This window comes from Urtica dioica, chromosome 12 (assembly GCF_054948205.1).
Source record: "Urtica dioica subsp. dioica isolate 48M chromosome 12, U.dioica_male_clone48M_v1_H2, whole genome shotgun sequence".
Taxonomy (NCBI): domain Eukaryota; kingdom Viridiplantae; phylum Streptophyta; class Magnoliopsida; order Rosales; family Urticaceae; genus Urtica; species Urtica dioica.
Window position 1 is genome coordinate 12249531 of NC_142767.1, and position 9144 is coordinate 12258674.

Below are 9144 nucleotides of genomic sequence, written 5' to 3' on the forward strand. Positions count from 1 at the left end.
GTATGCTCAGGTTTGTACCAGACCTGGCATTGCATATGTTGTTGGAGTATTGGGTAGATATCAGAGTAACCCAGGTCTTGACCATTGGAAAGCTGCAAAGAAGGTTATGAGATACCTTCAAGGAACAAAGGATTACATGTTTATGTTCAGACGGACCGATGAATTGGAAGTGGTTGGCTACTCTGATGCTGACTACGCTAGCTGCATGGATTCGAGAAAATCCACTTCAGGATACGTTTTTATGCTAGCCGGCGGAGCCGTGTCTTGGAGAAGCAAAAAGCAGACATTGACTACTACTTCCACTATGGAGACTGAGTTCGTATCTTGTTTTGAAGCTACATCACACGGTGTTTGGTTGAAGAGTTTCAAATATGGGCTTAGAGTTGTCGACTTTATTTCTAGGCCACTAAAGTTGTACCATGCCAATTCAGCTGTTGTTTTTATGGCTAATAAAAGTGAAGTCGAAGCAACACATCGACATTAAGTATTTAGCTATTATAGAACGTGTTAAAGATGATAAAGTGGTCATCCAACAAATTAGCACTGAGTTGATGATTACCGATCCTTGACTAAAGGCATGCCACTAAAGAAATTCAAGGATCATTTAGAAATCATGGTATCTACTTACATGATGTAATCCTTATTATGGGGTACATTTGTTTTTTCATAAACTCTAATTCAGTTAGATATTTTCTCATATAGTTGTGCACATTCATTATTGAGAAATATCGTTTAAGTGGACCTGGAATAAACATATGGTTTATTCACTAAAGAATAAGAGGGCTATCGAATTGAGAGACTTAGTATATCGTAATACATGGAAGATAATAATCGCTCATAGAGAACCTATCGCCACGATTCGTATATTGTGTTTCTTTAATGTGAGTGCTTCGTTATATGGACCAAGTGGGAGAATATAAGAATATTTCCATTTTTGAGTTAGCTATCAATGGAAATAATCTCTCCATTAATATGGTCCATATACAAACGGTTTTCGACCAAATATAACGCACAATTAAGAGCCAAAATTAAGCAAATTGATTACGTTTATTATAACGTAATATTTCTCATTGATGGTTACGAGAATGTATAATAAACGATTTTGAGGTCCCTAGGCTCGCTCATTCATTTTGAGAAACTAACACCATCTAAGAGAGAGAGTAAGAGCCTAGAAGAACCACAAAATTCTCGCCGGAATCGGAGTCCGAAGCTCGCCGGAAAAACACAACAATGGCTGGAGGTAAACCGATCATTTTCGCTTCCGCTTTAACGTGTTCATATTGCTAGAACACCTTTAGTATCTGTAAATATATCTTACACCGTAACAGCTTGATTTGGGATTTTACATGTACATGTTACATTTTCAATGTATTTATATTTTGTTATAGCTAAATGCAGTTGTCCAGAATTTCAAGCTTTTATTGGTTTGTACTTTTTCCGTGTCGAAGATTTTATTTATTGTAACCTTTTCTTCGTGTCCAGAGTGGCGAGCTTATTGATAATATGTTTTTCGTATTCAAAATGATTGTGTCACACTGTTAAATTTGTACTAGTTGATAATTTTTAGTTTGATTCCCTGCTGTGCTCTAACGACTCTCTATCAAAACTAGTTTATAGTTGATGGTATAGAGTGATCATCACAAAGACATTTATTTATTCAATTCGTCTATTATACAGTTCATGGACTTGAGCATTCTCTGTAGACTTGATCACAAACACCCTATATTGGGGCCAGTCGTAAGAGATGTTTGTGCCGATACCGTTTAAGTTTCGACATTGCTATGCTCCACGATGTTAAACAATGTTCGCGAGGAATTTTCTTTCTAATTATTGTTCTTGACCTTATAATACTGTTGCTCATTCTCTTGTAAAATTTGGGCCTAAATGTAATACAATCATTGTTTTTCAGCTGAAATCCCCTTTCATGTAATCCACACCTTATCGAGGCGAAAGTCGTTTGATTAAAATAATATTTAATGTATCATTTGCTCTTATGAGATTTGCCCCTTGGATTTGCCTTTGAGAGATTTAACGAAGCTTTCTTTAAAAATAAATAATAAAAAAAATCGTATTTACATCTGTTAGATTTCTTTTTTTTTTTTTTTGAATAAACGGATTTTCTATTAAAATTGGGTAAAAAAACCCATCAATACAGGAGAAAAACACCTTAATACAAGGAACACCAAGACCTAAGTCGAAGTGAATCTAACACTAAGAACCGGTATAAGTACGTTATGTGCAAACTTCCGACAACGAGAAGAATTACAAGCACCAATAGAGCACACAATAGGCTCGTTCAAAAACCCAAAGATTGGCGGTGGAAAAATCCAACCAACCTCGGTCCGATGACCACGAAGAAGATGACTCTTCCACCTGCATAGATCAAAACCTAACAGGAAATCCACTACGGATAAAGAGACTACGGCTAATCCGGCTCCTAAACAAGTCAAAAAAACCAAAGCACAACAACAAAGATAACGATTCACTACAGAACCAGCAAGAGCTAAAACCAAGAAATCAAAACAAAAAACTAAATTAAAATTGTCTTCCAAGAAAAAGCTCTCAAACCCCACAAGGACCGCGACGAGGCCGGCGCCGAACTGAGCCATGGACCCCCGGTGGACCGCAACTGCCTTCGCCGGTGAAGCACGGAGAAGAACTGCTGCAAGAACCACCGGCGGCAGCGCTGCACCAGCCCCGGTCGGAGAAGAAGGCAGAGCCGACCACTCGCGAGGTAAGTAGCCGTTTGTTTTTTCCTTCTCCGAAAGACCAGGCTCACCACCACGACGAGACAGCCCCAGCCGGAAGCCCGAAACCAGCGGCGGGGCGGAGCTTCCGTCGCCGGAGAACGACGAACGGCCACCCGAAACCCACATCCCGGGAAGAGCAGCGGAGGGGGGCTGCGAAACAGCGAGGAGCGGGCCCAGACGATGAAGAACGGCGGAGATGCGCACCATGGAGAGGCCGCCGGACGTCAAGGCTGGATCTGAAGAAAACACCAGATCTGGGAAAAAACAAAGAAAAGGAAAAGAAACAAAGCTTGCAAGGAGAGAGGGCTCGAAGGGCTCCCCCCCAGGTCGGAACTTGCCGCTGCAGCGGCGTCCGGGCCCCGGAGGGGACGGCGGCGGCGCAACCTCGCCTGAGAGCTTTCTGAGGGAGAGGGTTCTGAGAGAGGGTTCTCGGGAGAGAGAGAGGGTTTTCATCTGTTAGATTTCTTTTATCCATTATCAATGTTGTATTAAAAGATAAAAAAAAAGTGATTGGATTATGATCTTAAAAATGCGTGTCAAGGACACAAGTACTATTCACATCGGGATTATTTCAAAACTACGATTAAGACCAACTCCATCCGATAACACCATTTTCTACTCTATTTTACAGTACATGTCACATCAAACACTACCTCATCTCCAACCGAACTCTATTTTTTACACCAAATTGAAATATTAATTTTATATTCAACTTTCTCTTATTTATTTCTATACCCTTATATTTATTTAATATCTTTTAATTATACCACTTATTCATTATTTAATAATGAAGTATTACTCCATAAAATTATTCAAAATACAAATTAACACAAAGTAAACTTAATATTTATTAAACACATAGTTTTATTTATGTTTATGTATTGTAAATTTATGTTTAATTTTATTTTGTTGTATTTTGTTTTTTTTTATTTATTTTAATGTTCTTTTTTTTTTTAACATTTCGATGTCGTTGTAATGTTATTTTATTTCTCTTTTAATATTAATGTCGTTTTAGTTTTTTCCAAACTCCAAATATTAATGTTGTATTTGAAAATAAATTTAATGAATAATTTAAGGATAAATATGATATAATTTTATAAATCAATACAAATATATAAATTATAAACTTTATAGGGACTAAAAAATATTTTAGAGTAGTGAATAGTGTCACGCCATATTTGGCGTGACACCAAACTGAATAAGTATCCAACGCCATAATGGCGTGAAATAAAGGGTACGGTTGGAGTATATTCATACGCTATTACCACCTTTTAACGTCCGGGTGGAGATGCTCTAATTGGAAGACTTTTTTCTCATTATCTGTTAAAAATGTTTTATTCCCCTTTTTTTTATGATTTGAAACAAGTTTTTGATGACATCTAGCCGTTAAATGTAATTTTTATCTACCTATTAAATAATTTTTTCATGATACATGCCGTCATTAAAGTGGAATAAGGTTTCTTAATAGATAATGGGAAAAGTTCTAATTAGTCGTATTTTGTTTTTGAGAAATTGCCCCATTTGCCACTAATTTTATAATTTTTTCCCACTTTCCACCAAAACACTAATTTTTCCCAAAATGCCACCATCTATGTCAATAATGTTGACATCTATTTTTGCACTTCTCTATGAGATGTCAACATTGTTGACATCTAATGTTGATATCTCGGTGGCATTTTGGGAAAAATTAGTCTTTTGGTGGAAAGTGGGAAAAAATTATAAAATTGTTGGCAAATGGGGCAATTTCTCTTTTTTTTTAACAATCTCATTCATATTCCAGATATTCAACAAAATAAAAAAGTCATACTACTTATATGATGTCTCATAGAGGTGAGTCTTTTCCTCTCACATTTTTCAGAAAATGTGTATGCTACCGGATACAGAACTAAATTTCATCTCTAGAATCTAGACACTCACAGAGGACTTTGACCTTTTTTTTAACAAATAATTAACAAATTAGTCATATTTACACTTTTAGATTAATATTTAGTCAATTTTTAATAAATATTTAATAAATAGTCACGTATATGTATTTACACTCGTAAATTAACTAAATTACTCCATTTTATTTCCCGCCAAGCTTGTAAATAAAATGAAGTATTTAAGTCAATTTACGGATGTAAATGCATGGATGTGACTATTTACCAAATATAATATAAAAGTTGGCTAGATAGTAATATAAAAGTATAAATATGGCTATATATTTGATTTTATACATATTCTAATTTCGACGAAGATAGAGATGGCCCAATGAACGAGAACAAACGATCGACAAGCTTACCTCCTCCGAATGCGAAACCCAGTTCACGGCGAAGAAGTTGGAGGAGTCAGAGTCATCGATCGAAGACAACAGTGGAATCAAAGTCCGATGACGAGACATAAGCGATAGCAAGGAGGAAGATGAAGACCAAAAAGGAAATATAGAGGTCGTACGTTAGGGCTAGAGAGTATTTAACATGATCTTATTTTGCTTATTTTTTATTTAATATTATTTAAAGAAAAATAGTTCATAGAACATAGAAAATAGTGAGTTATTTTTAGGGTAATTTAGTAAAATAGCCAACTTAAACGTTGAGAATTACTAAATAGCCAAGGTTTGGTAAATATTAAGTAAATATCCATTTTTATATATTTACAAACGTAAATAGCCACTGCCATATTAAGCCACATCATCGTTTATGGCTATTTACTTAATATTTACCAAACATTGACTATTTAGCAATATCAAACGTTTAAGTTGGCTATTTTTCTAATTTTTTGTTATTTTTATTGTTAGGAAAATACTGATTTTTTATTTCCAAAGTCCAAATTGTGATCAAATCTCGCTTAAATCGAATATTTTGAAAAGTGTTACACGCCTTAGTTTTTTTTTAATATATATAGCATAATTCGATCCGTTTTTATTTTATACTTCGATCCAATGTACTGTCTATGAGAGAATCGTTCTACAATGGTACGTTTGTCCACAGAAACTAGCAAGTGCCACGTGGGTATTTCTCAAATCCTTTTTCCCCAAGCCACTTATTCCATTACACATATATGCGCGCTCGTAAGTCGTAACTATCATTTGAACGATTACATAATAGTACGTCCTAATATTATAACACTAGAAATTCAGTAGAGAGACATAGAGAGAGAAAGAGAAAGAGAGAGGAAACGGAAGAAGACATGTATTCTTGCGCTTATTGCAAACGCCAGAAGAAGGGTTGTTATGAAGGATGTCATTTCAGACCCTTTTTCCCGGTGAACGAGCCGGAAAAGCTCACCGCGATTCACGAAATCTTTGACTTACGAAAGACAGTGAATTTCTTGAGTCGAGAAATTCCACAAGACCGTCGTGATGAAGCATTGGATTCAATCATATATGAATCCCAGATGTGCAATCAATTTCCAGTGACCGACGCCTTCGGCGTCATCCGTAATTTGGAGACCGAGCTGACTCGCAAGAACAACGAGCTCGATAAAATCAAACAATTGTGTAACGTCCAAGAGAGAGCGAGGGAAATCTCAACCAGCAAGTACTCAATCGCGTCTCTTCTCACTTTGCCATCCCTCAGAATCCAGAACTGGTCTTCTAGTCTGATTATAGAAATCTCACCCGACAAGTACATCATTCAAGGTACTAGTGTTGGGATTTCTTCGTCGAAACCCCTAATTCAAACGGAAAACAAAATTAAACAATAGCAAATAAAGTACACAAGAATTTATAGTGGTTCACTTTCAATGCAAAAGCTACATCTACTTTGCCACTGCACAATCACTATAAACCCAATAGGGAGGTGTTTATAGTATGCAAGTGTTTCTTATTTTTGGGATGATTAGAATATACCCTATGGATCCATATTTATACCCCTTTGAGTTCACAAAGTTGCTCTCCATTTCCCATGTGGGACTTTTTTCACTCCTATTATATTAGGCTCCACACCTTCTAATTTTGCCATTCAAGATGCCATGATGGTTCACGTTTATCATTGTATATGAATCATCTCTTGAAGATACACACGACTTTTGTTATAGATCTTTCTTTTTAGAATTTAGAATCTAAATTATATTAGTAAGTAGTTTTTTTTGTTTTGTTTTTTTTTTGTTTTTGAATAAGTTATGTCATGTTTCTTCTCCTTGCTTTCGCTAGTTATCATCGATTGACCGCATCTGCAAAACTTAATAGTGCCGAAGTCAATCTTTTAGTGTCTCGTAGACACATTGGATCGAAGTATTATATATAAAATAAAAATGGATCGAAGTATTATCCTTATCTTCTTTCCTTCCCGACGTTTCTTTCTCGGGCGGCGAGCCACGTCGCTGCTCGTTCCAGACGAGAAGCACCACTGCCGCGAGCTCGCCTTGGCCGCCGCTCGAGAAAGAAACGCCTGGAAGGAAAGAAGATAAAATAAGGAAGAAATAGAAAGATGTTTCTATTTTGTATGGAGACAAATTGCTTATTTATTCATTAAGTCCTCCGGTTTTATTACCGACTCATTCCAACCCCTAAGCTCAAAGTTTCTTTCAAATAGCTCCAGAAAACATTACAACCACGTCAATTTTGTGACTAAAACCGTAACCGATCAAACTTTTAATTAAACGATTCAAACCGAGAATTTTCTCGTCCTTTTGATGTACTTAATTTACAACATTAATCTTAAAATTTCGAGTCGCTACAGGTACATACCGACGTATGGGGATCTGCTCAGTCCCTTCACTCGGGGGATCTCGCTACTACGTGACGTTCATCGACGACTCCATGATGAAGGTATGGGTTTATTTCTTGAAGAATAAATCTGATGTGTTTGCTACCTTCAAGACATGGAAGGCACTGGTTTGAGCTGGAGACGAGCTCGAAGGTGAAGTGCTTGAAGTCCGAAAACGGGGGGAGTACGTCGACTCCGAATTCAAGCGGTATTGTCCTGAGAATGGGATCAAGATGATGAGAACGATCCTAGGAACTCCCCAACAGAACGACGTAGCAAAGAGGATGAACCGAACGCTGAATGAGCAAGCTCGGAGTATGCGGATTCACTCTGGGTTGTCCAAGAAGTTTTGGGACGATGCAATCAACACGACAGCCTTCTTGATCAACCGAGGACTGAGCGTTCCTTTGGGTTTCAGAATTCCAGAAGAGGCGTGGAATGGGAAGAAGGTAAACCTTTCTTATTTGAAAGTGTTTGTTGCTTGTCATATGTTCATATTGATGATTCTGCTAGAAATAAACTTGATCCGAAATCTAAGAAGTGTTATTTCATTGGCTATGGTGACACTGAGCTCGGTTATCGTTTCTGGGATGCCAACACGAGAAAGATAGTTCGAAGCATGAATGTTGTCTTCAACGTGCAGACGATGTACAAGGATGAGCTGAAAGGGGAACTCGGCGAGGAAAGCTGCTCCCGAGGTCGAGACATCAACGATTGACCTAAAAGACTTCTCGACGACCGAGCTGAAAGATGAAGACACTTCGATGACCGAGGTGAGAACAACACGAGCTGATGACGGTCGCGAGATCGAAGAAGAACGAGATGATGAAGACATCGAGCTCGAGGTGAATCAGCAGACTCCGGTCATCGAATTGCGGACGGAGATCATCTAGATTCAGGAAACTGGTCCACAAATTTTCTCCATCTCTCATCTACATCCTCCTGATCGGCAGAGGAGAGCCGGAATGCTATGAAGAGGCTATGGAGGTCGACGCCTTGACCAAGTGGGATCTCGCCATGAAAGATGAGATGGATTCGCTGATCACGAATCACACTTGGGAGTTGGTGGAGTTACCGACTGGGAAGAAAGCACTGCACAACATGTGGGTGTACCGGATAAAAGAGGAGAGCAATGGAAGCCAACGGTTCAAGGCGAGGCTCATGGTGAAAGGTTTCCAGCAGAAGGAGGGAATCGACTTTATGGAAATCTTCTCTCCGGTCGTCGAGCTCGTGACGATCAGAACCGTGCTAGGGTTGGTTGCCAAGAAAAATCTGCATCTTCAGCAGATGGATGTGAAGACAGTATTTCTTCACGGTGATCTCGACGAAGAGATCTACATGAGGCAGCCTGAAGGCTTCGAGGTGAAAGGAAAAGAGAAGCTCGTGTGCAAGCTCCAGAAGAGTCTCTATGGGCTGAAACAGGCCCCGCTCCAGTGGTACAAGAAGTTTGACAACTTCATGAAGCGAGCTGAGTTCGACTGGTTAGAAGCTGACCACTGCTGCTACTTCAAGAGACTTGAAGACTTCTACGTAATTCTTCTGTTGTACGTCGATGACATGTTGATCGTAGGTGCCGACCTACATGAGATCGACAAGCTAAAGAAGAAACTGTCCGAAGAGTTCGCGATGAAGGATCTAGGAGCCGCGAAGCAGATTCTCAGGATGAGGATCAAGAGGACCAGAGAAGGCATCGAGCGCTCACAGGA